General features: G+C 37.2%; 1 pseudogene across 1 annotated transcript in view; it reads left to right on the top strand.

Moving 5' to 3' along the window:
• Positions 1-8555, top strand: part of LOC308630022 (protein Z-dependent protease inhibitor-like) — a 33286-nt pseudogene extending 24731 nt beyond the window's left edge. Inside the window, exons 2-3 of the transcript in view lie at positions 7142-7621; positions 8268-8555. The product of the transcript in view is annotated as a protein Z-dependent protease inhibitor-like (transcript). The remainder of the gene's footprint in view (positions 1-7141; positions 7622-8267) is intronic.
• The last annotated feature ends 8490 nt before the right edge of the window (positions 8556-17045 follow it).

Here is a 17045-nt window from a genome sequence, read left to right as displayed (position 1 = left end):
AACTTAGTGATTCCTAAATCATAGGATGTGTGTCTTTTATCAGTTTTGGAAATTTTTCACTGTTATCTCTTAGAATATTACCCATTTTTCATTTTCATGGCCACTCCTTCTGTAACTCTGATTACATGTATGTTGGACATTTGCTTTCATGTTATGATCCATGATTTTTGATGTCTCCTTCATGGTTACCATATCTTTGACATTGGTATGCATCTGGTCATTTCTGTAGGGTCATCCTATAATTCAGTCCTTCTCTTGAGTTGTATGGAATCTGCTTTTAAAACTAACTGAGTTTATTTCAATTATGCTTTTCAAGTCTATAATTTCTTCTTCAAATGTGCTTTATCATCACTGAGAGTCTCTAAACTCATACTTTCAGTACTGTTTTATGTTCCTTTAAACTTATAAAATATGCTCTTTCTCTATTCTATATTTGAATATTTGAATATCATAAGTCTTTGTATGTTTGATATTTGTTTATTTGTTTCAACTGTTGGGTATTTCTGCTGATTCTCAGCCATGTTTCTTGTTCCCACATCTGTTTTGTAATGTTTAACTGTTGAGTTGTTTACCTGATATACTTTTATCTTAATGAATTCTTAGAGGCATGAAGTTGAGAGTTCTTTCACCCTCATAAGATTTATACCTGCTTCTGGAATCCACCTTTAAACCTATTATTTTCTAATAATTTTCTTTTAAGATAAAATAAGAAAATTTCCCATGTAAATTAGGATTTACCTCTAGTTCACTGTTCACTGAAGATGTGGCCCTTTTTGTTAGGTATGGTCTTGGCTTCACATGCAGGTCTTTTATGTGACTCCTTACATTATATGGACACCAATATTTGTTCCCTGCTACCTATGAGGCCATTAAAACATAATCTCTGGATCACCAGAAATCCACAGGTGCCCAGAAAGCAGTCATGGACTTTTCTCCCAGGATTTATGCTTTTGTTTCATGTTTGAGTGCTGGGGATTTCCTTACTCTGTTGCCAGCTCAACCATGTAATGAATAGTTTTTCCAAACACTTTATATAGTATCTGGGATTATTCTGTAGTGTAAGGCTTTGCAGAATATCAAGTTTGTAAAACTGCCAGAAATGGAAATCTAATTTATTCTTTTTAAATTTTGCCTAAATTAGAACAGTTCCTTTTTTAGATGACTAAGTTATTTTCTATTAAAAATTCCTTATAATAAAAATATGTTTCTGTAAAACAGAAAATTACAAAAACTTCATAGAAAGAGAATATTGCTAAAAATTTTACCACTTCCCCAAAATATTCATGTATTAGGTTAAACCATTCAAAATAGTCCTTCTATAGGCCAAAATTAACTTTACATGGTTCAAATAAATATTTCCTTCCAGTGTTTTTTTCAATAACTGTGTTATATAAAGTAATAATTTATATATAATCTTATATATTTTTACCTTTGTAGAAACATTTCCCCATTAAACTTCTCACAATAGCTTGCTTATACAATACTTATATACATGATATTTAGCCTGATTGTTTTAATCATTTCCCTATTTTCAGACATTTAAATTGTTTCCACATTTTTATATAGCTAATACTATGGTGAACATCTTTATGCATAGAGCAATTTTCTGGATTTTGTATTTTCTCTTAGAATGGAGAAATGGAAATGAAATTGCTGATTTAGAAGCTTAAAGTTTTTAAGAATCTTATTACCTATCAGCAAGTTACACTCCCACTTGCAGATGTAAAATATCAGAATAGAATATTTGGAGTCTCTCTCAGTTTCCTAATTTGGTATTCCAACACCTCATTAGAAAAGTTATGTGATGCTGTAGCTCTAACCTACATCTAACCTATTGAGAGGTGTTCTCATTTTCATATTATCTGTTCTTGGTTTAAATATCTCCCAGATACTCACCACATTTTGTGTAATTACTGAAAGAATCTCATCCAACTTCCCTTAGGAATTTTTTCAAAAGTACTATAAAAGTCAAATTACTTAAATCTACCTAAATTAACTCTTCAAAGAGGTATGCCAATTCTCACCAAAGGCCTAAAATTTAGTTGCAAGCAAGTGTCAAGATTTCATTTCATTTCCATTTGTGGAAACACCATTTTGATCCTCTCTCCCAAATTCTTCTCTATGCAACAAAAAAGGCAATAACTCATACATTTTTTTCTCACTAGATTGTTTCAATAAAAATAATAAGAGCTACTTTTTATTAGGTGCCTAATCTATGCCAGGAATCATGTTAGGCACTTTACATGATCTCTAATTCCCATAATAAACTTGCAAAGTATCATCATGCCCTCTTGATATCTGAGGAAAACTGAGTCTCAGAGAGGTTAAAGAGCCATGGAAAATAAAGGGTGGGATCAGAGTTGAAGTGGATTTGGCCAAAGTCAAGCCTTCCTCTACAGAAATATAAACAAACACACACTAGTCAAAGTTATGGCTCAATAAAGCAGGAGAGGGAGTCTCTTTTGTGCAGCACACCAGATGTCTTGGGGCAACAAAAGGAGCCATGGACATAATGGTTCACCCTTTATGTCATAGATAGAACTTAAAGGCCACTATAAAGAAATCTAGCTAACCAACCTTGTGAAATAGCTGCTGAGGAACAAACAAAAAAGTTGAGAAAATGAATGCATAGTCTGAAGATGGTTTTCCCTGTGGCTTAGTTTAATCAGCTAATAACACCCAAGAACAGCATGGCTAAGCTAGTTTTTTCATTCAATGCCATATTCAAGCGATGTTGTTTCACAGCTTTAATAGCCCTGTCAACATTCATCAGGGAATCAGTGCAGCCCTCCAGAATCCTGTCATAAAAACACAGTGGCTTTTTAAAATTAGAGTTGTGCAACCTTCAGCACACTCCAATTCTATGTTGAATTGATGTGTCTCACTCTCACCTTAAACTCACCAAGATTCAGATGAATCCAAGGGAAGCAGAGAGGGGTCAACATGGGCCCAGATGAACAAATGTATTTTCATAGGTTTCACAGTAAACTTTTATCTCTTGAGGCCATGGCTTTTTAAAAAATGAATAAATTATGGTAGGAAAATCTAACTCTCACCAACATGACAGTTGTTAGGTAATTATATGCTGGACACAAGTTCTGTGAAACATAGAAAAGTAGATGTAAATTCAAGATTCTGGTGGCATCAAGGTTGCTATATGCATGTATATACACGCATATAGCACCTGCACAGAGAATGTTATTCAGGCAGGAAATTGGGAGCCTAATTTGTCGGTTTTATTATTTTTTTAAAAAAATAATATTATTTACCAAAAGTCTTGCATCCATGTTTTTCTTAAAAATATAATGAGTCTTCTATGATTATCATCCCTGGTTTTTGAATGGATCTGTGTACTCACTGAAAATCTATAGCTGGAGGTATTAGGAAAGAGGAGGGTATTCAACAGTAAAGTATAGACACTTGCTGCTTTCCCTAAAAATCTGATTGCAGAATCCTAGATACTTTGCTATTAAAACCACAATACATTGGGCTTCCCTGGTGGCGCAGTGGTTAAGAATCTGCCTGCCAGTGCAGGGGGCACGGGTTCGAACCCTGGTCCGGGAAGATCCCACATGCCACAGAGCAACTAAGCCCGTGTGCCACAGCTACTGAGCCTGTGCTCTAGAGCCCATAAGCCACAACTACTGAGCCCGCGAGCCACACTACTGAAGCCCATGTGCCTAGAATCCTGTGCTCTGCAACAAGAGAAGCCACTGCAATGAGAAGCCTGCGCACCACAATGAAGAGTAGCCCCTGCTCACCAAGACTAGAGAAAGCCCGTGCACAGCAACAAAGACCCAACACAGCCAAAAATAAATAAGTAAATAAATAAAATTTGTTAAAGAAAAACATAAAACCACAATACATTATGGTGATGGTCACTTCTGGGTTTGAAGCTTCCATTGTCCATGAATTAAATGGAAAAAATTTGTTCTTTTTATTTTTGCAATTCACTACTCAGGAGCTGTATTCAAAAATAAATAGCTCTAGGCAACTATAGGAAGAAAACTTCCAGTTGAACTGATATGAAACCCATTTGCTAAATATGGGGGTAAATTAAGTTTTTAAATTATACAATGTAAAAATAAATAGCTCTTACAATGGAAAGAACTAGAAAAGATGCATACTCTGAATCTCCACCTATTAGCAATCTTTTTGCCACAGCTCTCATTTTCTCTAAGATTAAATAATATGTTAAACATGATTTGGTCTTTTTTTAAGTGTATATTTACTATAAATCAATTATCTTAAATTTGATCTCAAATTTAATTTTTCTTCAAATAAACATATACAGCATCAAATAGTATAGATATAAAAAAAATTTCCTCACTTACTCTACTCAGAGTATGCCAATCATGAAATCAAAATTGTTTCATTTTTTAAAATAAACCAAAACTTTTTATAAAATGTTGCTTTCCAAAAATTCATGTACAAATTTTGACCTCACTTTTGAATTTTCCTTGGCAAAATTTCTGGAATAAATTAATCAAATGCAACCCTCCACAGGGAAACACTTCCAAAAAATAACTTCCTCCACTGAAATGGAGTCTACAGAATGACAAGTGACTTCTCCACTTGACAATGTAAAAATTTAATGCTTATTTGCCAAAATATTCATTTTTATTGATAAAAGGAGACTTTGATTGGCAATTCATTAGATATGTGAAATAATTTATTTCCTGTTATATACCAAATATTCAGGTACAAATATATCTGAATATCTAGCATAAATGCGTTGGAAAGAGAAGAGCAAATCTGGGGTTATATTTTTATTCAGGGTAGTAATCTAAGAATATTCCTACCTTTTGATAAATTAGGTTTGAGGCCAAAGTGGAATAAAACAGGTAAGGAATTAAACTTGTTAAATTTTTTGTAATTGTTGTAATGGGAAGTAACATCTCATAAACTTGTTTAGGAAGAAAATTCTGACCTCCTGTAATAAAGTAAATATGTGCAGAGAAATGGCATGAGTGTCAAATTAAGGGTTGATCTGTCTTCCCTGGAAGAAATACCAAGCCACCTTTGGTCAAGGGCTAACTTCATAAATGAGCCTAGCAGGTAGTTACCCAACCTGTGTGTTCTGAAATCTCTAGCAATGCTGCCTTTCTCAAAACATCTTTCCAGTGTCTGTTACTGGTACCTGAAATTCCACCTTTAGAAGATTATTTTCCTCCTTTCATGTTTTGTCCCATGCTAAAATGTAAATACTACAGATAATAATAATATATGAAGCTTATCAGTCATTTCTGTCTTCATGGTGATGAGTTGTTAATTGAAGAGATAAAGTTTGAAATAATCATCTGTAATGGGAAAGGAAATGCTAGTAAAGGGAGAAGGCCCTGGAAGATTCTGGAAGGCACTGGGAATTATGGGAGGTCACGGGGAGAGAAGGGGAGGCAATTTTTAAAAACTTTTTATTTTATATTGGAGTATAGTTGATTAACAATGTTATGCTGGTTTCAGGTGTACAGCAAAGTGATTCAGCTAAACATATACATGAATCTATTCTTTTTCAACTTCTTTTCCCATTTAGGTTATTACATAATATTGACCACAGTTCCCCATACTATACAGTAGGTCCTTGTCTGTTATCAATTTTAAATATAGGGAAGGCAATTAAGCCAATGGAAGCTTCACAGTTTCTATTTAAATGGAGTTATAATCATTCTGGGGCATAGCTGCATGGGGCGAAATGTTGCTGGTTGGATCAAACTCTGCTTCTAAGAGTTAGGAAGATAACACAAGTAAGGTCTTTTGAAACAGAAAATAAAGTATAAAATAGCTAAGAAAACAAACCGTCTTTTGATTTGAATATATGATCCTCAAAGAGTCAGGATCTACAGACATCTGTAACTGCAGCATTTCTTTTTCTGTGTCTACAGCATCATTAGAAGGCAAGAAACCCAACAGCAACTCTTTCAGAGGAGGGTCCAAGGGAACATAACATAAGTATTTCTCTAAGTGTGTTCCATGGAATACTTAAGTAGATAGATGCTAGAGTGATGAGTGGGAGGGAGTTCTTTAGATAAGTAAGTTTGAGAAAAGCTTTACACCATAGGTCTCTCTTAAAGGGTTAAAACATGTGTATGGCAGAGACTATTGCCTGTTCATGAAAATCCATCTCCTTGTTCTCCAGATCACATTTCCCAGCATTCATTTGCACTAGGTGTGGCCATGTGCTGGGTTCCAGACAATGGGATTTGCTTTCTGGGTAGAAGTCATGTGTATTACTCTCTGGATTGGCCCATAAAACCTCCCATGCACCATCTTCCTTGCTCTTTGCTCCTTCCAAATGTCTGGAATGGAATAAATCTGGGGTGATCTGAGGACCTCTTCGTTGAGGATGATGAAATTGATGGATGGTGAGTGGCTTTATGAATTACCTTTTGGAGGCAGCCATCTAATCAAGAGCTCTACTGTTGGACCACGTCATGAGCCAGAAACATATTTTATAATGTTAAGTCACTGAGATTTCAGTATTTTTTCCTATTACAATGCTTTAGGTATTTATCCTAACTAATAAAGTGCTTTGCATCTTAAACATTTGAAAGGCATTGCAGTTAAAAAATCATATTTACTTTTATTAAACCCAATATTTTCAACCGATTTAATCACAGTACATTTATGGTTTTGTTTTGTTTTTACTTTAACAACTATTAGCTAGTAGAACTATTAGTTTTTTTTATTGGGGAAAAACTGTGTCCTTCTTTTTTTTTCTTTTTTTTTTTTTTTGCTGTACGCGGGCCTCTCACTGTTGTGGCCTCTCCCTTTGTGGAGCACAGGCTCCAGACGCACAGGCTCGGCGGCCATGGCTCACGGGCCCAGCCGCTCCGCGGCATGTGGGATCCTCCCGGACCGGGGCACGAACCCGTGTCCCCTGCATCGGCAGGCGGACTCTCAACCACTGCGCCACCAGGGAAGCCCTATGTCCTTCTTTAGGGAAGATTCAATAAGCCTTTGTTCACTCCCTCTAGCCTTCTAGAAGTTTATTCTAGCTAGAAGAAAAGTTTATTCTAGGTAGAAGAGGAGAGGACTAAGAAACAAACTATGGCCAGGATTATGGGAATGTACAGCACCAGGGATTTTAATTATAAACTCACCCACAGAGCCATGTTAGATATTCCAATGCAGAATTAACTAGGTGAGTGCAGAGAACAGAGGCATATGGTATCTGAGGAAGCAGCTCAGAGACAGCCTCTCCCACAACTGGAAGCTGGGCCTGGCCCAGGAGACCTTTGCCTTCATCCACGAGGACTTTGATGTCAAAGAGACCTTCTTCAATTTCTCCAAGAGGGAAGTGACTGGCCCCTTTTGACCCTGTTCTCATCAAGGTGAAAATTTTCCACCTGGACAAGTACAAACAACTCAAGTCAAGGTGCCCATGATGTACTGGGCAGGCAAGTTTGCCTCCACAGTTGATAAGAATTTTCATTGCCACATCCTCAAACTGCCTTATTGAGGAAATGCCACCATGCTGGTGGTCCTCATGGAGAAGATGGGTGACCATCTTGCCCTTGAAGACTACCTGACCACAGACCCGGTGAACACACAGCTCAAAAACATGAAAACCAGAAAAATGGAAGTCTTCTTTCCAAAGTTCAAATTAGATCAGAAGTATGAGGTGCAACTACAGGGACTGAGGAGTATGTAAAACAGCATGGAAAGGCAATCAGCACAATCCAGGTGGTGGGGAGTAATTTGCAAGAGAAGAATATTCCGTTTCTTTGACATATTAGTTATAAGGGAAAAAAGGAAGTGGGAGTGGTCTATATATTGAAAAAGCCTTAAGAAATATATCTGCCATTTGCAATGTGTCATCTTTATCTAGATCATGATTCAAACAAACTATAGTGAAATATGACATTTGTGAGAGAATAATTTAACAGTGGATACTACTAAGTATTCTTAATAATATCTGACAATTGTATTGAATTTATGATCATAAAAAGTCTTTAGAGACTCCCCTGGTGGTGCAGTGGTTAAGATTCCGTGCTCCCAATGCAGGTTCCTGGGTTTGATCCCTGGTCAGGGAACTAGATCCCGCCTGCAGCAACTAAGAGTTCTCATACCACAACTAAGGAGCCAGCGAGCTGCAACTAAGGAGCCCACCTGCCACAACTAAGACCCAGTGCAACTATATATATATTATATATATATATATATATATATATATATATATATATATATATATATATTATATATATATAATATATGTATATATAATTTTTAAAAAGAGTCTTTATCTTCTAAAAAAAAAAAAAGATGAGGTACATGAACTGCTGAAGGAGATGGGAATCAGCAGAATCTTCTCACCCTGGGCTGACCTGAGTGAACTCTCAGTTACTGCGAGAAATATTAAAATAACCAAGGTTTTACAAAGAGCAATGATTGAGGTTAGTAAGGAACTGAAGCAGTGGTGGGAAAACTGTCAGAAATCACTGCTTATTCCATGCCTCCATCATCAAAGTGGACCGACCATTTCATTTCATGATCTTGAAGAAACCTCTAGAACGCTGCTATTTCTGGGCAGGGTGGTGAATCCAACTCTCCTGTGACCTATGACATGCATGAGTATTTAGAACTATAGCAAATGTTGAATCTGAGGTGTTTGAACCTACAAAGGACAGTGGCAGTGGGTGTCGAAAAGAGAGAGTGTCCCCCCTTGTCCTCAAATGTTAGTTTAAGTCGTTCTGAGATAAATCTGAGTATTAAATTCAAACTTATTTTAAGGAGAAAAAATAAAGTAAAAGGAGGGGGAAAAGCGAGAATCATATATAGAAGTTAAGGATTAGTGAGAAGAGACAAGTGTGGTGACAAGGTTCTAATTTTTTTAAATTTTGCCTTACTTTCCTCTTTTCATATAAGGAATCATTATACAGGAATAGTAATTACTAATAATGGCCTTGTTCAGTTACTTTAATAAAAATACCTATTGTAATCTTGTACCTATTAGGACTCTATCAGAATGAGCAACTCAAATGAAGGGGATTTATTGGTCTCAGAGGCAGGACAAACCTTAGTACTGGTTTGCTCCAACTGCTCTATGATGTCCTCAAGGATGGGCCTTTTGGCCTTGCTGTTCTTCCTCCTGTGAGATTAGCAGCATTTTCAGTTTGCTTTCCATTGTGGTTGCAAGAACTGCAGTGGTTCTAGGGTTTGCATCCATACATCAGAGGAGAACTTATTTCCCCCAAGAAAACTTCACCCACATTCTGTTGATCTAATGTAGGTCAACACCCCTTCTTTTTTTTTTAACATCTTTATTGGAGTATAATTGCTTTATAATGGCATGTTAGTTTCTGCTTTATAACAAAGTGAATCAGTTATACATAAACATATGTCCCCATATCTCTTCTCTCTTTCGTCTCCCTCCCTCCCACCCTCCCTACCCCACCCCTCTAGGTGGTCACAAAGCACCGAGCTGATCTCCCTGTGCTTTGCGGCTGCTTCCCAGCTATCTATTTTACTTTTGGTAGTGTATATATGTCCATGCCACTCTCTCACTTTGTCCCAGTTTACCCTTCCCCCTCCCTGTATCCTCAAGTGCATGCTCTACTAGGTCTGTGTCTTTATTCTCGTCTTGTCCCTAGGTTCTTCATGACCATTTTTTTTTTAGATTCCATATATATGTGTTAGCATATGGTATTTGTTTTTCTCTTTCTGACTTACTTCACTCTGTATGACAGATTCTAAGTCCATCCACCTCACTACAAATAACAGTTTCGTTTCTTTTTATGGCTGAGTAATATTCCATTGTATATATGTGCCACATCTTCTTTATCCATTCATCTGTTGATGGACACTTAGGTTGCTTCCATGTCCTGGCTATTGTAAATAGAGCTGCAATGAACATTTTGGTACATGACTCTTTTTGAATTATGGTTTTCTCAGGGTATATGCCCAGTAGTGGGATTGCTGGGTCGTATGGTAGCTCTATTTTGAGGTTTTTTTTTTTTTTTTTTTTTTTGTGGTACACGGGCCTCTCACTGTTGTGGCCTCTCCCATTGCGGAGCACAGGCTCCGGACGCGCAGGCTCAGCGGCCATGGCTCACGGGCCCAGCCACTCCACGGCATGCGGGACCCTCCAAGACCAGGGCATGAACCCGTGTCCCCCACACCGGCAGGCGGACCCCCAACCACTGCGCCACCAGGGAAGCCCTATTTTGAGTTTTTAAAGGAACCTCCGTACTGTTCTCCATAGTGGCTGTATCAATTTACATTCCCACCAACAGTGCAAGAGGGTTCCCTTTTCTCCACACCTTCTCCAGCATTTATTGTTTGTAGATTTTTGATGATGCCATTCTGACCAAACACCCCTTCTTGTATCTGCACAAATTCCAGTGTTTAGGAAAATGCCGTATACTGATTGACTTGTGTTTGCGTAACCTGGACCAGTCACTATGGCAAAACGGACCATCTGATTAAATTACACAATTCAGGCCCCTCACTTGTAGCTGGTGGTAGGTTAAATCCTTCCCCACACCATATGGCTGTCACACAACAGGGGAGGGGTGGAATTATTGATGAAGGGACAATCACAGATCAAATTTTGAATAAATTATATAATAATAAGAGTTAACACTTACACACCAGACACTTACTATATACCAGGTACTATTCTAAGTGTTTAAATATAAAATAAAAATATAATTAACTCATTAAATTGGTTAACTCACAGCAACACCATTAAATAGGCACTATATTAACCTCACTTTACAAATGAGGGAACTGAGGCATAGGTAGATTTTGTTTTGTTTTGTTTTGTTTGGCACAAAATCAAAGCATGTAGGTAACAGAGCTTGGCTTTGATTATATACAGTCAAGATTTACATATACATATGTAAATATACACTTAATAATATGTATAAATACATTTATGCTTTTACACACACATATATACTTATACACATATTTATACCACATACACACACTCACTCACACACACTCACATATTGGATAAATCCAGCTCTTCAGATCTTATGATCAAAACAAAGGCGCCATCTGCTGTTACAACCCTCTAATTGCAGAAAAAGCACCCAAGTGGAAGTGAAGACCCTCAAACAATAGAAACTTAACTTCAAAGTAGTCTAAAATCCTAAATCAGAGCTCTGTCTCTCTCTTTGAGACGTCCTTATCATACCTGAAAACACATTTAACCTTTCAGTGTTGCTTCCAGCTGGCCCTGCATACTTATTCTCTATATGACCTGTGAAAACCACTCCTGAATGGGAATCATTTCATTCTCATGTCCATGGAAAGACCATAACATGGAATTTTTTAATTTGGGGATAAAATGAGTTGTCCTATATTACACACCAAGTCCTTCCATCTTTAGCACCCAGTCCAGCCCTGTGCATATGTCTGCCTGTTCCAAGTGGCTGATTTTGGAGGCAACATGGTACTTTTCTTCCTCTTTCAGTTAGTGGATAAAATGTGATGACTGCAAATCTTTCCCAGGACATGGGAGTACATTGTGGCAGAATCCCTGTTTAATTTCTCTAACTGCTTTGTTAAACTTGGGACTTGATATTGGTCTGACATAGTGGGGGAGCTCTCCAGGGATGATACCTTGGATAGAGACCCAACCCTGTGTTTTCTCTTCTCTTTCAGAATAATTAATTCTAGATTTTTGAAACTACTTCCATAATTAACCTTGAATTGAAACAAGGTCACCAGGAGCAGTACCCTCTAGCCCACACCTTCTTGTCAGCCCACTGTAACTTACCCGGTCAGAATTTCCTCCAGTTAATGATTTAATAAGCCTTCTGGTAAACCAAAGGAGCAACTTAATATGCTCACACTGACTCCTCTCCTTAAAAGTGCTATTAAATATAGAGTGCCTGCATCACTCTCAAGGGAGCACCCTATTAAAATAAATGATTAGTTACTATACACACACACACACTCATTCACACAGACTCACACACAAGAGTCCAACACTGTAGGCTTAACCTTTGGGCTGCTGAACATCAAGTTTCTCATAGCACGTAAGGTGTTAATAGTGTGGTGTTATTTCAGTGCATTTAAGTGAGCTGAAAGTTTTTGGCAAAATAGAACATTCTCTTAGTTCATATTCAAGTAACAAAGGTTGCATAAATGCAGATTACACAATTTCACAGCTGTACAACATCAGCATGTTTTTAAAAAGACATAAAAGAGAAGGTGCTGAGCAGAAGTTCACTGCTACATGGCAAGCAGTGTGGTTTTCAAAGGTTTTCCCTTGAATCAGTGTCTCGTTAAATAGTTTGGCAATAAGGATTTATCATAATCAGTGTGAACTGCAAATGTTCCAAGGTCATGAGCTTTTCAGTGGGTAACAAGTGTCATTAAAGGAGCCCCCGTTCTACTCAAAAAGCTGCTTCTGCTCCTTTGGTCTGTTGGTAGACCCCAAATCTTGCTTCCGGGAACTTAGGTCCAGAGTTCTATACACAAGTCAGGGATAAAGAAGTAATGATATTTACATACTCTTTCTTTACATAATCTGGAAGACTCAGAGTTCAAACTACCTATTCTAACAAGAGACTATGAAAATATTTCTTCAACACCAGTGAAAATTCTGCACCTAATTAACATTTTTATTTCTTAATCTTTTCAGTTCAGCTGAGTTTTCTTTTTGGAGTAAACTCTTCCCCTTGATTACAAGGGCCATTCATGAACCTACCTGTCAGGGAGTCTTCAGTGTTCTTTTGTGGGCTAAGATACCGTATCACCCCACTACTCCTCCTGCCAGACCCAGTCCTACCATCTCCCTTCTGCCCTAGACTCCTTGTACAATAGCCAAAGTCTGAAGACCTGGATTCAAGTTCTAAAGTGAACAAATAATGAGGGAACTTTCTGCCATGATGGAAATGTTCAATTTCTTGCTTTGAACAGTAGATAGAAGAGTTTATAGACTTTTCAAAACTCATTGAAATAAATACTTAATACCTATGCTCTCTTTGTATATAAATTAGACCTCAATTTTTAAAAATGAGCACACATCCTCTATATCCATTAGGAAATTCTCTTTGGGGGACATGAGTTTATTGCCCTCTATGGAACACCCATCTACCTGGGCAAAACTGAAAGAAGCACAGGCCTTAATTTCAAGTTGGGCTCTGTGACTATGTGTTGATGATGGAGGCTCCTAAAGAGAAACCTTAGTGACTCATGACCCAAGTCCAGAGATGACACCACCTTTAGGATGAGAATGTCCATTGTGAAGGCTTGCAATGTCTCCCCTCCAAATTGCCTCGTATTTACACACAGAATATTATGACTCCTTAGACATGGTAGAAAAAGTAACTTCTGCTGAAGACTCAGTCTTGTAACACCCAGAGAAGTCTTGTGAGGAGAAGGTATAAGGAAGGATCTAACTCTAATTATGCTGCCATTCCAGGACCTGCCAGCCTGCCTCTCATTCTGGTTACCTCCAAGTAATGGCAAGCATCCAGTGAGCACTATGTACTAGATGTAGTTCTAGATACTTGACTTGTATTAACTCACCTAATCATCACATCTTCTTTAGTTGGTACAGAGAAGAGTAGAAGGACGGAAGGTGCTATGGTGTGATTGCCTTACCTACCTCGACAACTTGATCTTCTTCCTCCTTTCCCACCATTTCCTCATGAAATCAAAGAAATGGGGATAAGCATGATCTCTGAAGTGCAAGTCAAGAATGGAAACAGGAAGACAAAGGCAGCCGGAGCATAGGTCACTTCCACAGTTAGAATCAGAAGGAACCCCAGGAGTGGCATGTGAAGGGCAGAGAAGTATACTCTACCTTGTGGGCACATTTCCTGCAGAGAATTTAAAAACAACAATAAAGCTGATCTCCTTTTTATTATCACCATGTGTTGATAACTCTAAACAATATCAATGAGAAGCTACTGTTTCCCCCCCAAAATCTTTTCTCTAAGTTCTAAACCATTATTATAGTTTCCATTGAGTTTTACCATTAATATGCAAACTTGAAATTAGTACATTTTTATTAGTTAGTCTTTAGTAGTTATTGTATTATGCATAGAGTTAATTCAGAAAACTCCTAGTTATATAGTCAGCCCTCAACACATGTGGACTAAGCTACACACATTTGTTTTGAGAGTAAGTTGGTAATAGTTCAGAATGAATCTTTCAAGCTCACTTTGGGTACAGTTCACCTCTCCAACCCCATGGTACTACATATTCCTCTGTTTTTGCAGTAAATAAAAATAAACAATGACATCACAGTGATTGTAAAGGCAAAGAAAGAGAACTTGAAATACTTTAATTTGGCATTCGGTGTGGGCACTTGAAGTTTTTACTTTTTGGAACTTTCAGAAAAAGTCAGTTCATTCATTACAGTATTACTTCCTTGTTGGAAAATGCTGCAGAATGTAAGTGTAACAGTGAAAAGGCTTTCCCAGGGAAGATGAAGCTATGTCCACAGAAAGACACAAAAGAAAATATGGTACAAGAGAATCAGTTCAAATTTTATTCTCTCTTTGATGCAGTTTTTTTCTGTTATTTTTTTTCTGATGTAAAGCTTTAGATGAGATTAATCAAACACAAAAATATTTGCAAACAACCAGCATCAGCTTTGAACAATGCATAGTGAGACATCAAGCTTTAAAATGGATTCTTTTAGACAGCTAACACAGATCGTGTAAGGCTGTTAACCATGCAACAAAAAATATAGGGAAACGGACATTTCTTAGAAAACAGAATGAAATTTTGAAGAATGCCAGGAGAAACCACAAAAAAATGCAGCTCTTACATTGCCAGAAGCAATTAAACAATAATAGATGAATCCCACAATCATTTTCACCAAGAACTAGACACTTATTCTAAAGCCATTGGTCAAAAAATGTCCATTTCCTTTGTCACTTAGCTACTTTTAAATGATTTTTTCAGAAGAATTAAAACTTTGGAAGTTCTTACCAGAAATAATAGAGATTTCTGATAAATTTTCTAGTGGAGATATTTCTGCTGAGAGGTATTTGAAAGGCATATACCCAGAGAAAACCATAATTCAAAAAGACATATACACCCCAATGTTCATTGCAGCACTATTTATAATAGCCAGGACATGGAAGCAACCTAAATGCCCATCGACAGATGAATGGATAAGGAAGATGTGGTACATATGTACAATGGAATATTACTCATCCATAAAAAGGAATGAAATTGGGTCATTTGTAGAGACTTAGATGGATCTAGAGACTGTCATACGGAGTGAAGTAAGTCAGAAAGAGAAAAACAAATATTGTATATTAACGCATATATGTGCAAACTAGAAAAATGGTACAGATGAACCTTTTTGCAAGGCAGGAATAGAGACACAGACATAGAGAATAAACATATGGATGCCAAGGAGGGAAAGGGGGGGTGGGATGAATGGGAGATTGGGATTGACATATATACAGTAATATGTATGAAATAGATAACTAATGAGAACCAGCTGTATAGCACAGGGAACTCTACTTAGTGCTCTGTGGTGACCTAAATGGGAAGGAAATCCAGAAAAGAGGGGATATATGTATACAAATGGCTGATTCACTTCACTGTACAGTAGAACCTAACACAACATTGTAAAACAACTATACCCCAATAGAAAAAAAAAAAGAAAGTCACTAGAAATGTGTCTGAATGAAAAAAAAAAATGAACAGTATTGCAATTTCTAGAATATTGTGATTGGGATTTTTATGAATTTCTACCAAATTTATCTTATGTGTGAGACTTTTCTATTTGTATACATGTTGTTTCACATGAAAAAAATTGAAATTGAAATTAATAAAGTGTTCTTCCATAAGATAGGATGGCAAATCTGTTCATACTATTTTTGGAACGTGAATATGCAAAGAAGATAAGCTTGTCATTGACAAATTTGCAGAAGTTAAAGCTCAGAAATAGAAACTGTAATATATTATTCATTACAGTTTCAGAAAAACATAGGTATAAGGATTTTCCCTTCCCCCGCAAAATATATTACTATAGTTAAAAGTCTTACTCCATTACTTTTTCCTTTTTGTACTGTATGTAATATTTATTTTCACTAGTACGATCATATACATATACATCAAGAGAATTAAATTTTCACAGTGTTTCTTTTCTGGCTAGTATTATTATTTAGCTCATTAATTAGTTTAGTGTAGAGAAGGAAGATTTTTGTTTTAAATAATCCTCTGTGTTAAACATACTACAGACATCACTGAAGCCAGTTATAAAAAGCCAGGTATAAAATTGGAAGTGAATTGTGGACAGCCCTGTGGTCTGACATCCTTTTTTACTATCTAATATCTAGTGTATTATAATAGCTTCCAACATTTTAAAATATTTCTCTTCACTCCATATTTACCCTTTATGTTCCTGTCAGACCCATCAACCAAATGTGCATGGCGTAAGTCAGCAGTGACTCCAAAATTTGTATATAAGAGGAGCTTTCTTAGAAGTGTCCATCTGCTTGGAGGGGACATCAGAGGCCTTGTCTAAGGATGAATTTGCTTAGCAAGGGCAAGGGTTTAACTAATATGTTTATTTGGAGGCATAGGAGGTAGGGAGGAACAGGTGGGGAGGAGTCAAAACCAGCTTTCCTGTCTACTGCTGAGTGATAGCATGGAGGTGTACTAACTCCACAAGTCCGGAGATCAGGAAACCCAGGTGAAATCCAGTATATCAGCTAATCATGTGATTGTGGACAAGTTTTTACTCTCAGTCTCCTCACCTGAAAAATGATGGGGTTGGGCCTAGATGGTCTTTAAAGCCCCTTCCAACCATAACATTCAATGGTTATGACTCATTTGCCATGGCAGTCTTCAACTATGGATGGCCCTAGATTTATGCCAAATTTACATTGCATCAAAGTGGAGAGACAAACAGCCACGGAGCCAGAGACTATGAGTTAATCGGCAAGCCACAGTTGGATAAATGAGAAAGTATCAGGTTCCTGTTTAAGAGACCAGGTGTTTTACATAGTGTGTGTTGTTCTTCCATAAACTTTGGCTTCTTAGATCATGTCTACGTTCACAAGTCCTTCTGTAAACCGTGTCACTATCAACTGAGACAAACACTTAAGTTTTCTCTTTCT

Source organism: Mesoplodon bidens (genome assembly GCF_964165515.1).
Source record: "Mesoplodon bidens genome assembly, chromosome: 16".
NCBI classification, from domain to species: domain Eukaryota; kingdom Metazoa; phylum Chordata; class Mammalia; order Artiodactyla; family Ziphiidae; genus Mesoplodon; species Mesoplodon bidens.
Note: the sequence above shows the minus strand (reverse complement) of the source record. Positions and strands in the feature narration are given on the sequence as shown.